A 12,500-nucleotide genomic window follows, 5' to 3' on the forward strand; every position below is an offset into this window, starting at 1 on the left:
GCCATAATAATTAACATTCCCTAATCAGAAGCCCTGGATGAACAGAGAGGTTCGCACTCTGCTCAAAGCCAGAGATGCTGCCTTCAGATCAGGATGCAGGGAAGCATACAGCTTGGTCAGAGCTAACCTGAGGAGAGGAATAGCTATAGCCAAGCACTGCTACAAACGCCGGTCCTGATTCACAAAAAAAACAAAAGCAGATGCACATAAATGGAAAAACCTAATGCGTACAAAAGAAGGGCAAAAAACAAGACTGGTGGTCTGAGATTTCTTACCATGGCATCCCTCAGCATAGAAGCGCTCAGGGTACGAGCGTCCTTTGTACCGCCCACTGGAGTTCCTGGCAATATGAAGAGACTAATAGCTATAGCCAAGCACTGCTACAAATGCCGGATTGAGGAGCACTTTACCTCCTCTGACCCTCGGTGTACGTGGCAGGGAATACACGCCCTGACTGACTATAAACCAACTAGCTTTGTTCCATTTACCAACAGTGCTTCACTCCCTGATAAGCTGAACAACTTTTACGCTCGTTTCGACCAGATGATAATGATATCTTCAATAAACGATCCTCCACCGATGACAACCCACTTGTACTTTCCACTTCGGACGTCAGTCGCATGCTGAGTAGAGTGAATGCACGGAAGGCAGCTGGCCCTGATGGTGTACCTGGCCGTGTGCTGAGTGCTTGTGCTGTGGAACTTGCGGGTGTCTTCGCTCTCAACAGAACTACACACTGCATAACCCACCTCAATAATTTCCAAGTGCTTTAAAAGACTAGTTCTTTCTCACTTGAAATCCTGCCTGCCTGCTACGCTGGACCCACACCAGTTTGCTTATCGTTGCAACAGATCCACCGAGGACGCTATCTCAACAGCACTACACACTGCACTAACCCACCTCGCTTGGAAGCATAAGGAAGCATAAAGTAATCTAAATCTCCCTGGTAGGCGGCTGCGTCGACCTTGGACCTCAGAAAATAAAGTGGACCCACACCAGCAGATGACATGGGACACCAAACCGCCACTGACTGTGGAAACTTTACAGGGTAGCTCGAACAATGTGGATTCCGTGCCTCTCCTCTCTTCCTCCAGATTCTGGGACCTTGATTTCTATAGGAAATGGTCCTTGGTCTTCCAGGACCAAGATGGCATCGCGATCACACTGCGAGGCTCAGCGTCTTACCGGTTTTAGTGATGTTATACTTCTGTACTTAGCTATCTCCAGTTTTCTTGCGCAAATAACTCTTGCGAACTACAGTTACGACAGACAGACACTTTTGGAAATTAACATTCACTGCACAAACACCGGATTCAGCATCGGTTGGACTTTAACCAGCTTCAAAACAACACCCCTCCCCCATCTTGGACTTTCCGATCATCTTTCTTTGTTCCTGCTTCCCAAATACACTCCAGTCATGCAGAGGATTAAGCCTTCAACCAGAACTGTAAAGTTCTGGATGGATGGGGCTGACTCCTTCCTTCAGCAACAGTTCCAGCACACCGACTGGAGTGAGTATGCTGCCCGAGCCTGCACAGGCTCACACATCCACTTGGACACCTACACTAACTCTGTCCTGAAATGCATCAACAAGCGCTCAGGGTACAAGCGTCCTCTGTACCGCCCACTGGAGTCCCTGGCAATATGAAGAGACTAATAGCTATAGCCAAGCACTGCTACAAACGACGGATTGAGGAGCACTTTACCTCCTCTGACCCTCGGCGTATGTGGCAGGGAATACACACCCTGACTGACTATAAACCAACTAGCTTTGTTCCATCTACCAACAGTGCTTCACTCCCTGATGAGCTGAACAACTTCTACGCTCGTTTCGACCAGATGATATTGATATCTTCAATAAACGATCCTCCACCGACGACAACCCACTTGTACTTTCCAATTCGGACGTCAGTCACATGCTGAGCAGAGTGAATGCACAGAAGGCAGCTTGCCCTGATGGTGTACCTGGCCGTGTGCTAAGAGCTTGTGCTGTGGAACTTGCGGGTGTCTTCGCTCACATCTTTAATGTTTCGCTTGCCCAGGCAGCTGTACCATCTATCTTTAAGTCAGCCATTATTGTGCCTGTGCCTAAGCATTCTACTGCTTCAGACTTTAATGACTTTCGACCTGTAGCACTCACCCCAATAATTTCCAAGTGCTTTAAAAGACTAGTTCTTTCTCACTTGAAATCCTGCCTGCCTGCTACGCTGGACCCACACCAGTTTGCTTATCGTTGCAACAGATCCACCGAGGACGCTATCTCAACAGCACTACACACTGCACTAACCCACCTCGCTTGGAAGCATAAAGTAATCTAAATCTCCCTGGTAGGCGGCTGCGTTGACCTTGGACCTCAGAAAATACAGTGGACCCACACCAGCAGATGACATGGGACCCCAAACCGCCACTGACTGTGGAAACTTTACAGGGTACCTCGAGCAATGTGGATTCCGTGCCTCTCCTCTCTTCCTCCAGATTCTGGGACCTTGATTTCTATAGGAAATGGTCCTTGGTCTCCCAGGACCAAGATGGCATCGCGATCACACTGCGAGGCTCAGCGTCTTACCAGTTTTAGTGATGTTATACTTCTGTACTTAGCTATCTCCAGTTTTCTTGCGCAAATAACTCTTGCGAACTACAGCTACAAGAGACAGACTCTTTTGGAAATTAACATTCACTGCACAAACACCGGATTCACGCAATCTTTGACTGTCTGTCTTATTCCTCTCTTCTCCTCAAAGAATTCTTTGAGCGTCAATCTTCCTTCCTGGTGATACTTAATCACTAATTTTAAGTTTGCCATAATAATTAACATTCCCTAATCAGAAGCCCTGGATGAACAGAGAGGTTCGCACTCTGCTCAAAGCCAGAGATGCTGCCTTCAGATCAGGACGCCGGGAAGCATACAGCTTGGTCAGAGCTAACCTGAGGAGAGGAATAGCTATAGCCAAGCACTGCTACAAACGCCGGTCCTGATTCACAAAAAAAACAAAAGCAGATGCACATAAATGGAAAAACCTAATGCGTACAAAAGAAGGGCAAAAAACAAGACTGGTGGTCTGAGATTTCTTACCATGGCATCCCTCAGCATAGAAGCGCTCAGGGTACGAGCGTCCTTTGTACCGCCCACTGGAGTTCCTGGCAATATGAAGAGACTAATAGCTATATCCAAGCACTGCTACAAACGCCGGATTGAGGAGCACTTTACCTCCTCTGACCCTCGGCGTATGTGGTAGGGAATACACACCCTGACTGACTATAAACCAACTAGCTTTGTTCCATGTACCAACAGTGCTTCACTCCCTGATGAGCTGAACAACTTTTACACTCGTTTCGACCAGATGATATTGATATCTTCAATAAACGATCCTCCACCGACGACAACCCACTTGTACTTTCCACTTCGGACGTCAGTCGCATGCTGAGCAGAGTGAATGCACGGAAGGCAGCTGGCCCTGATGGTGTACCTGGCCGTGTGCTAAGAGCTTGTGCTGTGGAACTTGCGGGTGTCTTCGCTCTCAACAGCACTACACACTGCACTAACCCACCCCGCTTGGAAGCATAAGGAAGCATAAAGTAATCTAAATCTCCCTGGTAGGCGGCTGCGTTGACCTTGGACCTCAGAAAATACAGTGGACCCACACCAGCAGATGACATGGGACCCCAAACCGCCACTTACTGTGGAAACTTTACAGGGTACCTCGAGCAATGTGGATTCCGTGCCTCTCCTCTCTTCCTCCAGATTCTGGGACCTTGATATCCATAGGAAATGGTCCTTGGTCTCCCAGGACCAAGATGGCGTCACGATCACACTGCGAGGCTCAGCGTCTTACCGGTTTTAGTGATGTTATACTTCTGTACTTAGCTATCTGCAGTTTTCTTGCGCAAATAACTCTTGCGAACTACAGTTACGACAGACAGACACTTTTGGAAATTAACATTCACTGCACAAACACCGGATTCAGCATTGGTTCGACTTTAACCAGCTTCAAAACAACACCCCACCCCCATCTTGGACTTTCCGATCATCTTTCTTTGTTCCTGCTTCCCAAATACACTCCAGTCATGCAGAGGATTAAGCCTTCAACCAGAACTGTAAAGTTCTGGATGGATGGGGCTGACTCCTTCCTTCAGCAACAGTTCCAGCACACCGACTGGAGTGAGTATGCTGCCCGAGCCTCCACAGGCTCACACATCCACTTGGACACCTACACTAACTCTGTCCTGAAACACATCAACAACTGTGTGGACTGACTTTGACTGTCTGTCTTATTCCTCTCTTCTCCTCAAAGAATTCTTTGAGCATCGATCTTTCTTCCTGGTGATACTTAATCATTAAATTTAAGTTTGCCATAACAATTAACATTCCCTATTCAAATGCCCTGGATAAACAGAGAGGTTCGCACATTGCTCAAAGCCAGAGATGCTGCCTTCAGATCAGGACGCCGGGAAGCATACAGCTTGGCCAGAGCTAACCTGAGGAGAGGAATAGCTATAGCCAAGCACTGCTACAAACGCCGGTCCTGATTTACAGAAAAAAGAAAAGCAGATGCACATAAATGGAGAAACCTAATGCATACAAAAGAAGGGCAAAAAACAAGACTGGTGGTCCGAGATTTCTTGGCATGGCATCCCTCAGCATAGAAGCGCTCAGGGTACAAGCGTCCTTTGTACCGCCCACTGGAGTTCCTGGCAATATGAAGAGACTAATAGCTATATCCAAGCACTGCTACAAACGCCGGATTGAGGAGCACTTTACCTCCTCTGACCCTCGGCGTATGTGGTAGGGAATACACACCCTGACTGACTATAAACCAACTAGCTTTGTTCCATGTACCAACAGTGCTTCACTCCCTGATGAGCTGAACAACTTTTACACTCGTTTCGACCAGATGATATTGATATCTTCAATAAACGATCCTCCACCGACGACAACCCACTTGTACTTTCCACTTCGGACGTCAGTCGCATGCTGAGCAGAGTGAATGCACGGAAGGCAGCTGGCCCTGATGGTGTACCTGGCCGTGTGCTAAGAGCTTGTGCTGTGGAACTTGCGGGTGTCTTCGCTCTCAACAGCACTACACACTGCACTAACCCACCCCGCTTGGAAGCATAAGGAAGCATAAAGTAATCTAAATCTCCCTGGTAGGCGGCTGCGTTGACCTTGGACCTCAGAAAATACAGTGGACCCACACCAGCAGATGACATGGGACCCCAAACCGCCACTTACTGTGGAAACTTTACAGGGTACCTCGAGCAATGTGGATTCCGTGCCTCTCCTCTCTTCCTCCAGATTCTGGGACCTTGATATCCATAGGAAATGGTCCTTGGTCTCCCAGGACCAAGATGGCGTCACGATCACACTGCGAGGCTCAGCGTCTTACCGGTTTTAGTGATGTTATACTTCTGTACTTAGCTATCTGCAGTTTTCTTGCGCAAATAACTCTTGCGAACTACAGTTACGACAGACAGACACTTTTGGAAATTAACATTCACTGCACAAACACCGGATTCAGCATTGGTTCGACTTTAACCAGCTTCAAAACAACACCCCACCCCCATCTTGGACTTTCCGATCATCTTTCTTTGTTCCTGCTTCCCAAATACACTCCAGTCATGCAGAGGATTAAGCCTTCAACCAGAACTGTAAAGTTCTGGATGGATGGGGCTGACTCCTTCCTTCAGCAACAGTTCCAGCACACCGACTGGAGTGAGTATGCTGCCCGAGCCTCCACAGGCTCACACATCCACTTGGACACCTACACTAACTCTGTCCTGAAACACATCAACAACTGTGTGGACTGACTTTGACTGTCTGTCTTATTCCTCTCTTCTCCTCAAAGAATTCTTTGAGCATCGATCTTTCTTCCTGGTGATACTTAATCATTAAATTTAAGTTTGCCATAACAATTAACATTCCCTATTCAAATGCCCTGGATAAACAGAGAGGTTCGCACATTGCTCAAAGCCAGAGATGCTGCCTTCAGATCAGGACGCCGGGAAGCATACAGCTTGGCCAGAGCTAACCTGAGGAGAGGAATAGCTATAGCCAAGCACTGCTACAAACGCCGGTCCTGATTTACAGAAAAAAGAAAAGCAGATGCACATAAATGGAGAAACCTAATGCATACAAAAGAAGGGCAAAAAACAAGACTGGTGGTCCGAGATTTCTTGGCATGGCATCCCTCAGCATAGAAGCGCTCAGGGTACAAGCGTCCTTTGTACCGCCCACTGGAGTTCCTGGCAATATGAAGAGACTAACAGCTATAGCCAAGCACTGCTACAAACTCTGGATTGAGGAGCACTTTACCTCCTCTGACCCTCGGCGTATGTGGCAGGGAATACACACCCTGACTGACACTGACACACCCATCTCAGTTACCTCCATCGTGTATATTTGTAATATTGTACTATAGTGAGAAAGGTTTATTCTATTTTATTTCACTCAGCATGTAGCCAGATAGGCTATTTACTTTGGTGCAGTTTATTATATAAAGTTTATGCACTTTATTAACAAGTTTTCCAGTGTCTGCAGTCATCTTTCTCTAAAACTCACACAAAGACATTATTTGAACTATAATTCCAAAACACCTCAAGTCTGCCTCCTTTGTACTAATTTTGGATTGTTTTCTCACTGATGATTTGTCAAAATAGCTAAAGTTCAGATTTTAAGTAAATTTGCCTTTTGAAAAACTGCCTCCTTTGTACTAATGTAGGATTGTTTTCACAGTGCAAAAAGTGGCATATTGATTAGTCAAAATAGCTCTGATATGTTGTAACCTTATTTTAAGTAGTTTTTGTCTTTTGAAAAACTGCCAATAGGTAAAGATATTTTTACATAAATTTATACAAAAAACAACCCTCAGCTACTTGTAAAAAGGACATTTTTACTTAAACATTTAAAAACCCAAGTAAAAGAATATTATCAGGACATTTTTTCTTGTTTTAAGTCAAAATATCTCACCCCATTGGCAAAGTGTTTTTCTTGACAAGTAAATATGACTCAAATTAAACTTAAATACTATTTTTGAGCAATTTTTACTTAACTGAATTTTTTATTTATATTTCTCAAGGTTTTTGTAGGTTTCACGTCAAATAATACTGCATTAGATCAACAAATATAAACTAAAAAGCTTAAATAATTCTTTATTGTGTGTATTCTAAATAAACAAGTATTATTTCATTATATTTTTGAAAGATTATAATAATAATTATCAGCAGCTGAGAAAACTGCCAAAGTACCAAAATATTTTTTATTTGTTGAGACTGTTGCCCTAAACTAAACTCCTGAAAGTCTGTGCCTGCTGTGACTCTCAGAGCTTTGTCAGTCAACACAGTTCACACTATCACCCATCCCCCCGTTTTAGCACCTAGTAGTGGCTTAATGTACATAACAAAATGTGGCCTAATGGGTTGCAAATTACCCCAGCACTGCCATTTGGCAGCCTCTGGTAGAAAAAGGGGGTATATGAAAATCCTGATAGTTCTAGTGTTGACATTCTGACTGGTGTTCGCTCAGAAGCTTTTAAATTTTTCGCTTCCACCTTAAGTAATGCAGCAGTAACATTAGCTAACTTGAAAATTTGAAAGTAAGGCGTTCGGACAAGAGTTTCAGAAGGACAGGCTGGCTCACTGTGGTTACGTGTTTGTCGGTTTACTGGCATTATAAATATATCAAAGATAGTTGGAAACTTTGTGAAAGGACGTTTGTGTTGCCTTATCAAAGTAGCCAACACTTTAAAAATGTTAATGTCTATGGATGTTGGGCATGTTAAAAGTATTAAAAACATTACAAAACACTTCAACGAATGATAAATATATACGCCATCCCAATCCCAATATATTTGCCTGTAATGGAATATATTGGAATCGGGACGTTCCGGGAGCCACCTGGTGGATTGATGCAAAAGTGCGGGTAAAAGGCCCAAACTTTGAGGATTTTTAGCTCTCACCACGTGTGCCCAGGACCCGACCCCGGGCTCTGCAAAGTAAATCGTCTAGGGGGCGCCGCGCGCTAGGCCGATAAGGTCCACCAAGCGGCGTATCATATATGTGGATTGGGATGGTGTGGTACTACGAAGAGGTAAGCAACTGCTATTTTGTCCACTAAATGGCTTTTCGGAACTAAGACCCCACCACCACCTGTTAGGTCTAAATGGAATTGTGGACCCATTTGTGGCCACATACTTATATATGTTAAGATAGGATAAATCTCCTTCAAAATTATATTGAACAAAAAAATCTGAATTAAAAAAGGGCTTTTTTCAGCAGTAAATTCAGTGGTGGTTGAAGTGAGGGGTATATATATCTATGTTTGTGTGCGCTTTTAAACGTATTTATGTTTATATAAATATTATGTTTGTATAATGTTTATACAAAATCTCATAAACATTGTTCAGAACATTAAACACTGGAATTGTTTCCGTTATTTGGTAAGTTAAGGCTTTATGTTGTTTCAGCAATAACGCCATACACCAGTTGGTGGCAGTAAAGCATCATGATTCACGAAATACACAAACTTAACGTGTTAACACGTTCATAACGCGTCAATACCTTAACGTGTTAACACGAAATTATACGCTACGTGTCAACACGGAGAATCCAACACGTTTAGAGCATAATTTAAAACAAATGAAAAAAAAACAGAGGAATTCAAGTTTATAAAGTGTATTGGACTAAAAACAATAAGCTTGTAGCCTACTTAGTGTATACTCAAATACCTACATGCAAAATTGAGCCATGCTTTGGTACTGCGTTCTTATAATGTTTTTTGTGAATTGACTACACTCGGCTCAGAGTCACAGTCAGAAAACAGCGTTGGCCCACAGCAGGCTCAGTGTCACTTTTCTGAGTGTTCTTCGTCAGTAGTCATGGGGGTCCAGGTGTAAGGAATGTCGTTGGTCTCTAAGCGTATTGGATTTGACCATGTTTTTTATGAGATTTTGTATTAACATTATACATATATAAATACGTTTAAAAGCACACACACACACACACACATATATATATATATATATATATATATATATATATATATATATATATATATATATATATATATATATATAAACCCCTCACTTCAACCACCACTGAACTGCTGAAAAAGCCCTTTTTTAATTCAGAATTTTTTGTTCAATTTCATTTTGAAGGAGATTTATCCTCTCTTAATTTATATATAGAAGTAGATACACATAATTAAATAAAACATGAGTAACTTAATGTATCGTTAAACATACAATACGTTTACAGAAAGAGGAGGATCTGGAAAGTTAATTTCACCATGGGTTTGTATTGACACTGTATTGTTTAGCAGTATGCTATTAAAAGAATGCACATAATTTATCAATGTCAAATCTCAGTATGTGTCACACACATAGTGTGAGAGAATAGTGATGTTTGTTTGATATACAATTATGAAAAGCTTTAGAGCATGTTATGAATGAAGTTATATAATAATATGCATGTTTACAAATTTTAAGGTACTAAACACCAGAGGTTTTTTATTGTGAAAAATTAACTTCCAGTTGCTATGGGGATCAGCTTACTAATATTGCTGTCTTCACACTGCTCACGTAGGGCTCAACGTAGCCATAGGTCAGTGCTTCGCTCACTATGTTATGAATAATTCAGATGAAACGTAGGGACTACGTTCACAAAGGATTTATGTTTCGTGTCAGCTACAGTGTGTGATGTAAATCCAATCATGAATATGTAAGTAGGCCCGTATGGATTAGTTAAATGCTGTTTTAACTACAGTAACTGAAAAATATCACTGGTGAACGAGACAAAATACATATTCAATTATAACTGATATCACAACAAAAATATAGAATTAGAAACAGTACATAAAAACCCAAACAAAGTGTAGTGTAGCGAAACTGGTGGACTCTCTCTTTGTCTGTGTGTAGATGGATATAATCTCGGTGTGGGGACTAAAACTTGTTTACAGACTCACATTTTTAGTTATACAAATACACGCATTTTTGTGTGTGTACGATTGTTTACATGTGTAAGGAAGAGACGTTATAAAAAATAACTAAATACTCTATAAAGGACTTAAATCCAGGATAATAAGTCTGAATTAATGAAGACACGGCCCCTGTGCATAACTCGTGCGGGAGTTTAAATATCATTTGATTAGAATACAACACTTTTCATGTGTTTAATGAATATATTTTTTGTTAAATATTGGTTTTAATCATAACATAAATGTGTCGCTTTGTCAGTTAGCAAAGTTACATCAGCCAGTAATGTTAAGCTACAGCCCGGTCTCACACCTACTCGTGATATAGTAATCTGCAATTCGTGACATATCGCATATTTTCAGCATGAATTGCAGTCTCCTATATATGTGACTATATCACAAGTAGGTGTGAGACCAGGTTGTAAGCTATCACTACCTCGGGATGTAAAGGTCTTCCATGTGTCTTAGCAAATTACAAATAATTAAAATAAATGTTTTACAGTTACTGAAAGACATCTACGAAGAAATGTACTGCTTAAATATAATATATAACACTTGTGTCAAATATATTGCAATTGGGATGGTTAAAGTAAAGACTTATACATTTTGGGAAAACATTTTATATAGTTAAAAAAAATACATGTTTCCATACAGCCCAAGTCCCTCTGATCCTTTTTCTGTAATTAGAAGTGTAAAATTCTACTGTCAAAAACCCATATATGTTTTTGACTGGAATATATTGGAAGTTGGATTATCAGATCTTGGCTTAGGAGTGAAATATCTTCAAAGTAAGACCAGTTTCGTCTAAGTCTGAGTGTCATCAACTCAGGGTGTGAGTTTGGAGATGATTGGAGGACATAAATTTTTTCACTTAAAAACAACTCATAGGGGGACCCCTTTTAGTTTTTTTGAGTGAAAATATTTATTCTCTCCAATCTTCTCCAAACTCACACGCTGAGTAAGATAGACCCAGACAAAGATAGACCCGTTTGTAAAAACCTCTTATGTTGTTCTGAAGCTGAGATCTGATAATCCTACTTCCAATATATTCAAGTCAAAAAAAAATATATGGATTTTGGACAGTAGAATTTTACAACTCCAAAGACAGATATGAGATCAGGGAGTCATGGGATATATGGCTAAATGTATTTTTAGACATTACAATTATGTTTTCCTAAAACGTGCTCTGATGACAATATGTAGTGATGGGACACCATCCCACTTTGAACATATTTGACACAATATATATGGTAATTGAACAAGCATCCCACTTACAATATATTTGAAGCCATAAGGATGTATGGTAATTGGACAACCATCTCATTTCCAATATATTTGACACCATCAGGATATAGGGGAATTGGACAACTATCCCACTTACAATATATTTGACACCATCAGGATGTATGGGAATTGGACAACCATCCCACTTCCAATATATTTGACACCATCAGAATATATTGCAATTGGACAACCATCCCACTTCCAATATATTAGACACCATCAGGATAACCATCCCACTTCCAATATATTTGACACCATCAGAATATATTGCAATTGGACAACCATCCCACTTCCAATATATTAGACACCATCAGGACAACCATCCCACTTCCAATATATTTGACACCATCAGAATATATTGCAATTGGACAACCATCCCTCTTCCAATATATTTGACACCATCAGGATGTATGGGAATTGGACAACCATCCCACTTCCAATATATTTGACACCATCAGAATATATTGCAATTGGACAACCATCCCACTTCCAATATATTAGACACCATCAGGACAACCATCCCACTTCCAATATATTTGACACCATCAGAATATATTGCAATTGGACAACCATCCCTCTTCCAATATATTTGACACCATCAGAATATATTGCAATTGGACAACCATCCCACTTCCAATATATTAGACACCATCAGGACAACCATCCCACTTCCAATATATTTGACACCATCAGAATATATTGCCATTGGACAACCATCCCTCTTCCAATGTATTTGACACCATCAGAATATATTACAATTGGACAACCATCCCACTTCCAATATATTTGACACCATCAGAATATATTGCAATTGGACAACCATCCCACTTCCAATATATTTGACAGCAATTGGACAACCATCCCACTTCCAATATATTCGGAGGCCGGAAATACCCCATCCCAAACCCAATATAATATACATGTGTTGGGACATTCCATGTGCCACCTGGTGGACTGATGAAAAATTGCGGATAAAAGGCCCAAACTTTGATTATTCATATCTCTTTCCACGTGAGGAGTAGAGACTCAGCGAGGGCGCGGAACTTCGTGGCGTGTTCCCCTGAGCGCACTGGACCCGCTCTCGGGCTCGGCAAAAATCATTTAACGGGCGCCGCGCGCTAGCGCTCTGGTCCCGTCCGATGGCAATATACCATATGTGGATTGGGATGTTGAGTGGCTTTCTTAAGTTAAGGCTTTATGTTGTTTCAGCAATAACGCCATACACCAGTTGGTGGCAGTAAAGCATCATGAT

This window comes from Hoplias malabaricus, chromosome 16, assembly GCF_029633855.1.
Source record: "Hoplias malabaricus isolate fHopMal1 chromosome 16, fHopMal1.hap1, whole genome shotgun sequence".
NCBI classification, from domain to species: domain Eukaryota; kingdom Metazoa; phylum Chordata; class Actinopteri; order Characiformes; family Erythrinidae; genus Hoplias; species Hoplias malabaricus.